The sequence below is a fragment of the Sapajus apella genome, unplaced genomic scaffold (genome assembly GCF_009761245.1).
Source record: "Sapajus apella isolate SASKATOON/1434 unplaced genomic scaffold, GSC_monkey_1.0 scaffold68, whole genome shotgun sequence".
Classification (NCBI taxonomy): Eukaryota; Metazoa; Chordata; class Mammalia; order Primates; family Cebidae; genus Sapajus; species Sapajus apella.
Window position 1 is genome coordinate 4,692,566 of NW_022437008.1, and position 8,097 is coordinate 4,700,662.

Sequence of the window (8,097 nt, forward strand, 5' to 3'; positions counted from 1 at the left end):
TCTCCTGCCTCAGCCTCCTCAGTAGCTGGGATTACAGGCACGCGCCACCATGCCCAGCTAATTTTTTGTAGTTTTAGTAGAGACAGGGTTTCACTGTGTTGACCAGGATGGTCTCGATCTCTTGACCTCGTGATCCACCCGCCTCGGCCTCCCAAAGTGCTGGGATTACAGGCTTGAGCCACAGCGCCCGGCCAGAGAATTTTTTATTTTATTTAAGACAAGGTCTCACTTTGTCACCCAGGCTAGAGTACAATGGAGTGATCTCAGCTCACTGCAACCTCCGCCTCCTGGATTCAAGCGATTCTCCTGCCTCAGCCTCCAGAGTAGCTGGGATCATAGGCGTGTGCCACCACACCTGGCTAATTTTTGTATTTTCAGTAGAAACGGTTTCGCCATGTTGCCCAGGCTGGTCTCGAACTCCAGACATCACGTAATGCAGCCGCCTCGGCCTCCCAAAGTGCTGGGATTGCAGGAATGAGCCACCACGACCGGCCAGGTTTTTTTTTTTGTTGTTAAGTATGCTTATTGATGATATCTGATATATTGTTATAATTACCAATATATGATTTTTTTTTTTTTACTGCATGATATCAGACAGGCTACTTTTCAGTTTCTGCATATAAAATGGTGAGAACTACAGTTTCTACCTCAAAAGACTGTTATGAGAAATAAGATACTACATATAAGGCACTTATAATAGTAAATAAGCATTTTTAAAAAGTCAGCTATATTACTAAAGATGAAGAATACTATATATGCCTCTTCCCATAATTATTTTAAAAATTCTCCTCAGGACTGTAATCCCAGCACTTTGGGGGGCTGAGGCAGGCAGACCACTTAGGTCAGGAATTCAAGATCAGCCTGGTCAACATGTTGAAATCCTGTCTCTATTAAAAATACAAAAATTAGCCAGGCATGGTGATGCATGCCTGTAATCCCAGCTATTTTGGAGGCTGAGACAGGAGAATCCCTTGAACCTGGGAGTGGAGGCTGAAGTGAGCCAAGATCGCACCACTGTACTCCAGCCTGGGCAACAGAACAAGACTCTGTCAAAAAAAAGAATTATAATGATAACTAATAAATTTCAAAGAATCACCTTGATCAGCAATTCTTCTTGATTATCAACAATTTACAAAAGGAGGGTACATAGATAAAGCAAATGTGGTAAGACACTAATTTTTTGATTTGGGTGATGAGGAAAAATATTAAATTACAACATAACAGTAACAAATCTACTGAGTACTCATTATGTGCCAAGCACTATCTAAGGGTTTTGCATATATTAATTCCTCTGCTCAGAACTATCCTATATAGTAGAGTCTATCATTATCCTTATTTTACAGATGATGAAACTGTGGCACAAAGAGATGAAATAAATTGTCCCAAGCTCAAGCAGCTCTTAAGTGGCAGGTTGAGGACTAGAACTCTGCTAATTTAGCTCCATAACCCATATGACTATAACTATACTAATCTGCATCTCATGTGACCTGATAAATATGTGGCCTGAAACAGACTCATGCTGTCAAAAACTTCAAACCATTTCCCAATTTCTACTGTCTTTCCTTCCCTTCTAATAACCCCTGCCCTTGTTAACAGAGACCTCTCTACTAAAAACCCTATTGTATTATCACTCCTTAAAAGCCTCAAAAGCATCAAAGATCCTGTCACCAATCAAACCACCTCCTTACCTTGCCCTGCTTTAGAATTCAAGGTGGTGGGGATCAGAGAGACCTAGTGCGTAATTCCATCTAAACTGTAAACTCTTCAACTAATCACCATCGAATCAAAGTTCTGCATGGTGGCTCATGCCTGTAATCTCAGCACTTTGGGAGGCTGAGATGGGAGAATTGCTTGAGTCCAGGTTCGAGATCAGCCTGTGCAACATAGGGAGATCTCATTTCTACAAAAAATTTAAAAAATTAGTCGGGTGTGGGACCACATACCTGTGGTCTCAGCTACTGGGGAGGCTGAGGTGGGAGGATCACTTGAGCTGGGGAGGTCCAGGCTGCAGGGAGCGAGATTGTGCCACTGCACTCCAGCCTGGGGGACAGAGTGAGAGCCTGTCCCTGAAAAAAAAATTTTTTTTTGAGTAATAAAATAAAGCTCTACAGTTAGCCTCTCTTCAAGAGGTTTACTTGCAGACCATCCAAATGATAAGAAAGAAGCAGCTCCTAAGAGAAACTAAATTATTACTAAATGTTCATGTCAATACCTACTGGAGGCCCGGCACGGTGGCTCACGCCTGTAGTCTGAGCTACTGGAGAGGCTGAGGCAGGAGAATCGCTTGAACCTGGGAGGTGGAGGTTGCAGTGAGCCGAGATTGTGCCACCGTACTCCAGCCTGGGTAACAGACCCAGACTCTGTCTCAAAAAACAGACCTGGACTCCATCTCAAAAAAAAAAAACCATACTGGAAAGGGGTAGGAATTTGGAATCTACCCTCATCCCTCATTACCCCATCACTCACTGGGAAGGAAGGCCAAAGCACCACGTGAGTGGACAGGGCATTTCAGGGGTTAAAGCTTAACCAGCTGAAGATTAACTGGAACAAGCCCGCATAGTCCGACAAAATAAAAAATCCACAGGAAGGGTTGGAATGTGATGGACGAGAGGGAGGAGAAAAGCTCTTTTGTAAACGGTTGAGTCCCAGCTGAAGGATTCTGAGGAGAATCTAACGACGCTAGGATCTGGAATGGCTGCTGTTTCCGAGGTGAGATTAGGAGAGGCAGGCATTAATAGGATATTGAGTGCAATCATGAACGTAAACAAGAGGGTGGCTTAGGAAATGGGTATCCCCAGTAATAAAATGAAAACAGCAAAGCAAGTCTAGAACATCACTAGTAAGAAAACTGTAATTTCTCAAAGAGGGAGTCATTATGCCATTTTACAACTACTGCACCACTTGGGGAGAAATCATGTTTTCTATTAATTTTGCAGGTGGCTTTATCTGTCTTTTCCTTCCCAGCCTGATTAATGACAGGGCTGCCTCATTGTTCAGTCCAAGCTGATTTTCATTCCTTCACAGAAGAGGGAAGCAAATGTCCCCACGCCCAGAAAAATAAAAATTACACTTCATGGAACAAAAAAGAAACATAAACTCATCTAGATTTTGACTTGCCTATATGCAACAGCAATCATTTCCTCCTCTCCCCGCTGCCTTCCTAAAGAACAGCAGGATTGGGAAAGGAGACAGAATCTTGAGACCTCGGGCCTTTGCTGGAGCCGGGCTTGGCTGATCACGACACACCCCCGCTAGCGCACTAGCTCCCTCAGTCTACCGCGCGCAAAACCCCATGGAATAACAGGGAGCCTGGAATAAAGCTGACCGGTCCCCGTATCAGGGAGAAAGGCCAGGTACACGAAGACTGGGCTGGAATCTGTCTCCGAGTTCCCCGCAGTTTCCATGGGAGGGAGCTCGGGTAAAGCTGTGCGATCTGCAGTTGTTCTTCAGACTACATCTTTTTGTTTGGGGGCCTTCATTCACTCCGGGGTTCATGCATCTAACTCGAAGCCATTCCGGGCCGCTGGACCTGCGCGGCCCTGAAGCGGGACAGCAGAGGACGCAGCAGGGCACTCGGCGCCCAGTCAGCGCCACAAACTGCACAGCTACTGCCTCCCGGCTCACACACAGGTCCGCGCCGCCCCCGCGCCACCCCCTCGCCCATTGCCTGGGTGCACGCTACCAACTTACCTCTCAGAGCCGATACCAGCAGGGAAGCCGGAAAGAATCGCGCGCGGAGGCCTGTGGGAAATGTAGTCCGCGGGTGGGAGGGACAGGTCCCAGCGCCGACAGGCTGCGCGGAGTGCGCAAGCGCGAACGTTGGAGCTCTGACAGCGCTCGCGTCTGGAGGGCCTTCCAGGCTGCCGGGAGATGAGGTGAGCTCCAGCCTGCGTTTGCTTCTGTCGCTGAGGAAGACTTTTTTTATTTTTTATTTTTATTGAGACAGAGTCTTGCTCTGTCGCCCAGGTTGGAGTGCAGTGACGTGATTAGAGCTTACTGCAGCCTCGACCTCCCGGGCTCATGCGACCCTCCCACCTGAGCCTCCAGAGTAGCTGGGACTGCAGGGGCGCGCCACCACACCCAACTAATTTTTTTGTTTAATTTTTGCAGAGCCCAGATATCCCTATGTTACCAAAGCTGGGGTCCAACTCCTGGGCTCAAGAGATCCCTCCGCCTGAGCCTCCCAAAGTCCTGGGACTACAGGCGTGAGCCACTGGATTCAGCCATAGAGGATTTAGAAAGACGTTTTGGTACGAGCAGGTGCCTAATATGTGTACTAAACACCTAGCAGTTACTCACTGCATACACCCAAGCAAGGTGTGAGGAGCATACATCAGGCATGAGCATACTTAATGTATGCTCAACAGAAGCTGGAGCAGGACCTAGACCTAGAAAGGTCACCAGTGTTCGCTGCGCGCTCGCTATCTCTCTCTCTCTCTCTCTCTCTCTCTCTCTCTCTCTCTCTCTCTCTCTCTCCCCTCTCCCCCCTCTCCCCCCTCTCCCCTCTCCTCTCGAGAATACATTTCTCCTGTCCTCTGTTCCTTCAGGAAGGAAATGGGATAAGCCCACCAGGGGACCACCGTGAGGCATCTTCTGTATCCCAAATTCTTCGATATATTAACTAATATATTAGTTATATATATATATATAAAGTTATATATAACTTTTTATATAATATATATAATATTATATATTATATATATAATATAAAAGTTTTATATTAGTTATATAAAAAAAGAACAAATTCTTTTTTTAAGAATATAAAACTTTAGAAGATATTTGAAAATGCCTAGGTAATTTTGTTTCATTTGACAAAGAATGGGATATGCATGAAATAGGAGATAAATGAAAACTCTGAGCTACTTTATGACTACTAAGAAGGCGGCTGGGCTCATGCCTGTGATCCCAGCACTTTGGGAGGCCAAGGTGGGCAGATTACCTGAAGTCAGGAATTCGAGACCAGCCTGGCCAACATGGTGAACCCCTGTCTCTACTAAAATACAAAAATTAGCTGGGCGTGGTGGAGCATGCCTGTAATCCCAACTACTTAGGAGGCTGAGGTAGGAGAATTGCTTGAACCTGGGAAGCAGAAGTTGCAGTAAGCTGAGATGGTACCACTGCACTCCAGCCAGGGTGACAAAACAAGGACCCCCCTAAAAAAAAAAAAAAAAAAAAAAAAAAAGGCTGGGCACTTTGGGAGGCCGAGGTGATTGGATCACCTGAGTTCTGGAATTCTAGACCAGCCTGGTCAACATGGTGAAACCTAGTCTCTACTAAAAATACAAAAAAAAAAAAAAAAAAATTAGCCAGGCATGGTGGCGCACGGCTGTAGTCCCAGCTACTCGGGAGGCTGAGGCAGGAGAATTGTTTGAACTGGGGAGATGGAGGTTACAGTGACCCAATATTGTGCCACTGCACTTCAGCTAGGGCAAAAAGAGTGACACTCTTGTCTCAAATAGCCCTTTTCAAACTGAATGAGACAAGGCACTTCAGCTAGGGCAAAAAGAGTGACACTCTTGTCTCAAAAGAATAAATAAACAAGCAAAAAAACCTAAGAAAGCCCAGTCATCATAGTTTCATGTAGATGTGTATGACTAAATTTATGTAAGGAAATCAACACTCCATTAAAAAAAAGCAATAAAAAGTATTATTAAAATAAATTTTCCATTTTCTTTCAGTTTCAACTAAATTTTTCTTTTTTTTTTCCCAAACAAAGTCTTGTTCTGTCACCCTGGCTGGAGTGCGGTGGCATGATATCGTCTTACTGCAACCTCAGCCTCCCAGGTTCAAGGAATTCTCCTGCCTCAGCCTCCCTGAGTAGCTGGGATTACAGGCATGTGCCACCACACCCGGCTAACTTTTTGTGTTTTTAGCAGAGACCGGGTTTCACCATGCTGGCCAGGCTGGTCTCAAACTCCCAGACTCAAGTGATCTGTCTCAGCCTCCTCAACTGCTGGGATTACAGGCATGAGCCATGCACCTGGCCTTGTTTTGACTAAATTTTGAGGCTTTCTGACACTAGGGGCTACCTTCTTCAAACCCTCTCTGGTAAGGAGACTGCTGGAGGAGATAACTAACTGTAGGTCATTTTCCTTGTCAAACAGCACCAGACAATTAACGCCTAACTTCACTGAGGTACAAAGGAGGGATTTTTGGAAAAGGCCCTGCTCTGTGTCAAATGATGGGGTACTTGGTCCAACATCATGCTCACTGACTTTCTGAAATATGATTTTCTTCAGATTGTTTATTTTCTTGTCTCATTCAGTTTGAAAAGGGCTATTTGGACCTTCAATTCATCAGTCATGCAGAACAAGAGAGTTTCTTTCAGAGAATTTCATTTCTTTTTTCAGTATCTAAATCTGTACTATGAATATTTTCAGTTGTCCTCAGATGTCTGCAGTTTCTTAATAGAAAAAACCCCATGTGCCAAATGCTCCATTATTTGACACAGAGCAGCGTCCTTTCCAAAAATCCTTTCATTGTACCTCTAAAACTGTCATTCTAGCCTTTTTGTTGTTGTTATTAACAGATCACGAACAGGCACAGTGGCTCAAGCCTGTAACCCGAGCATTTTGGGAGGCTGAGGCAGGCGAATGGCTTGAGCCCTGGAGTTTGAGACCAGCCTGGGCAACATGGTGAAATCCTGTCTCTACAAAAAATACAAAAATTAGCCAGGCATGGTGATGCACATCTGTAATCCCAACTACTTATTTTTTTCATATATATATATATGATTTTAGTAACTTTGAAATCATAAAGAGTAAAGATGCCTCACTAGGAATTAAATCCATGTTATTCCTCAGTATATATCTGGAGCCTTCATTTACTCCAAAACTGTTTCTCATGGATGTACTTTACATTAAGTTTGCAGATTGAAAAAGTGGCCCAACGTTTACCAAACCTTGTGTTTTAATCATTTATGGTAATATCGTATAATTTATGACCTCAATTTTTGTTAAATACCTTCATGGCAAAGGCACTATCAGAAAGCTGCTGCAAAACCTCACACCAATAGCACTGGTGAAGGAGAAAGCCGCTGCTTTCTGCTTTCTTCTGCCTTCCTAATCTTGCATGAGTTTATCTCACTGGAAGAACATAGATCACATCTGGAATTCTAGAAGCAAGAGGGTCTAAAATTTGTAGGTTTTAGGCTTCCAGCCTCTGTAGCACAAAAAAGAGCATGGAGCACAGTAGAATACTTAAAACAACAACAAATGATAACCAGCACACTAGGTTTTTTTTAAACAATTATTTATTTATTTATTTTGAGACAGAGTTTCACTCGTTGCCCAGGCTGGAGTGCAATGGTGCAATCTCGGCTCACTGCAACCTCCGCCTCCTGGGTTCAAGTGATTATCCTGCCTCAGCCTCCCGAGTACCTGGGACTACAGGTGCGTGCCACCATGCCTGCCTTTTTTTTTTTTTTTTTTTTTTTGTATATTTAGTAGAGAGAGGGTTTTACCATGTTGGCCAGTCTCCTGACCTCAGGTGATCCACCCACCTTAGCCTCCCAAAGTGGTGGGATTACAGGCGTGATCCACTGTGCCCAGCCAGTTTTTTAAACAATTTAATATCATAATTTAATACTTGGATTTGTTCTCAAAATTTCTCAAAAAAAAAAAAAGAAAAAAAATTTTTGCTACCACAATGGTAGAAAGATATTCTATATTTTCTTCTAAAGTCCTTGCTTTGCCTTTTATGATTAGATCACTCATGCATCTGGAATTGATTTATATATAGTGTGAGGTAAGGGTGAAGATTAATTTTTTAAATTAGAACAGATACACAACTGATCCAGTGCTTTTTATTAAAAAGACCACTGTTGGGCCGGGTGCGGTGGCTCAAGCCTGTAATCCCAGCACTTTGGGAGGCCGAGGCGGGTGGATCACAAGGTCAAGAGATCGAGACCATCCTGGTCAACATGGTGAAACCCCGTCTCTACTAAAGCTACAAAAAATTAGCTGGGCATGGTGGTGTGTGCCTGTAATCCCAGCTACTCAGGAGGCTGAGGCAGGAGAATTGCTTGAACCCAGGAGGCGGAGGTTGCGGTGAGCCGAGATCGCGCCATTGCACTCCAGCCTGGGTAACAAGAGCGAA

General features: G+C 44.3%; 1 protein-coding gene across 8 annotated transcripts in view; it reads right to left on the reverse strand.

Moving 5' to 3' along the window:
• ZFP14 (ZFP14 zinc finger protein) overlaps positions 1-3,761 on the reverse strand; it is a 22,844-nt gene extending 19,083 nt beyond the window's left edge. For 2 of the 8 annotated variants that reach the window (XM_032249415.1, XM_032249412.1), the window contains exon 1: positions 3,691-3,761. The gene's annotated coding sequence lies outside the window, so the exon portion shown is untranslated. Of the gene's footprint in view, positions 1-1,943; positions 2,006-3,690 lie in introns of those variants that run through there. The other 6 variants (XM_032249418.1, XM_032249419.1, XM_032249417.1 and 3 more) reach the window with 4 other exon arrangements.
• Positions 3,762-8,097: the final 4,336 nt, after the last annotated feature.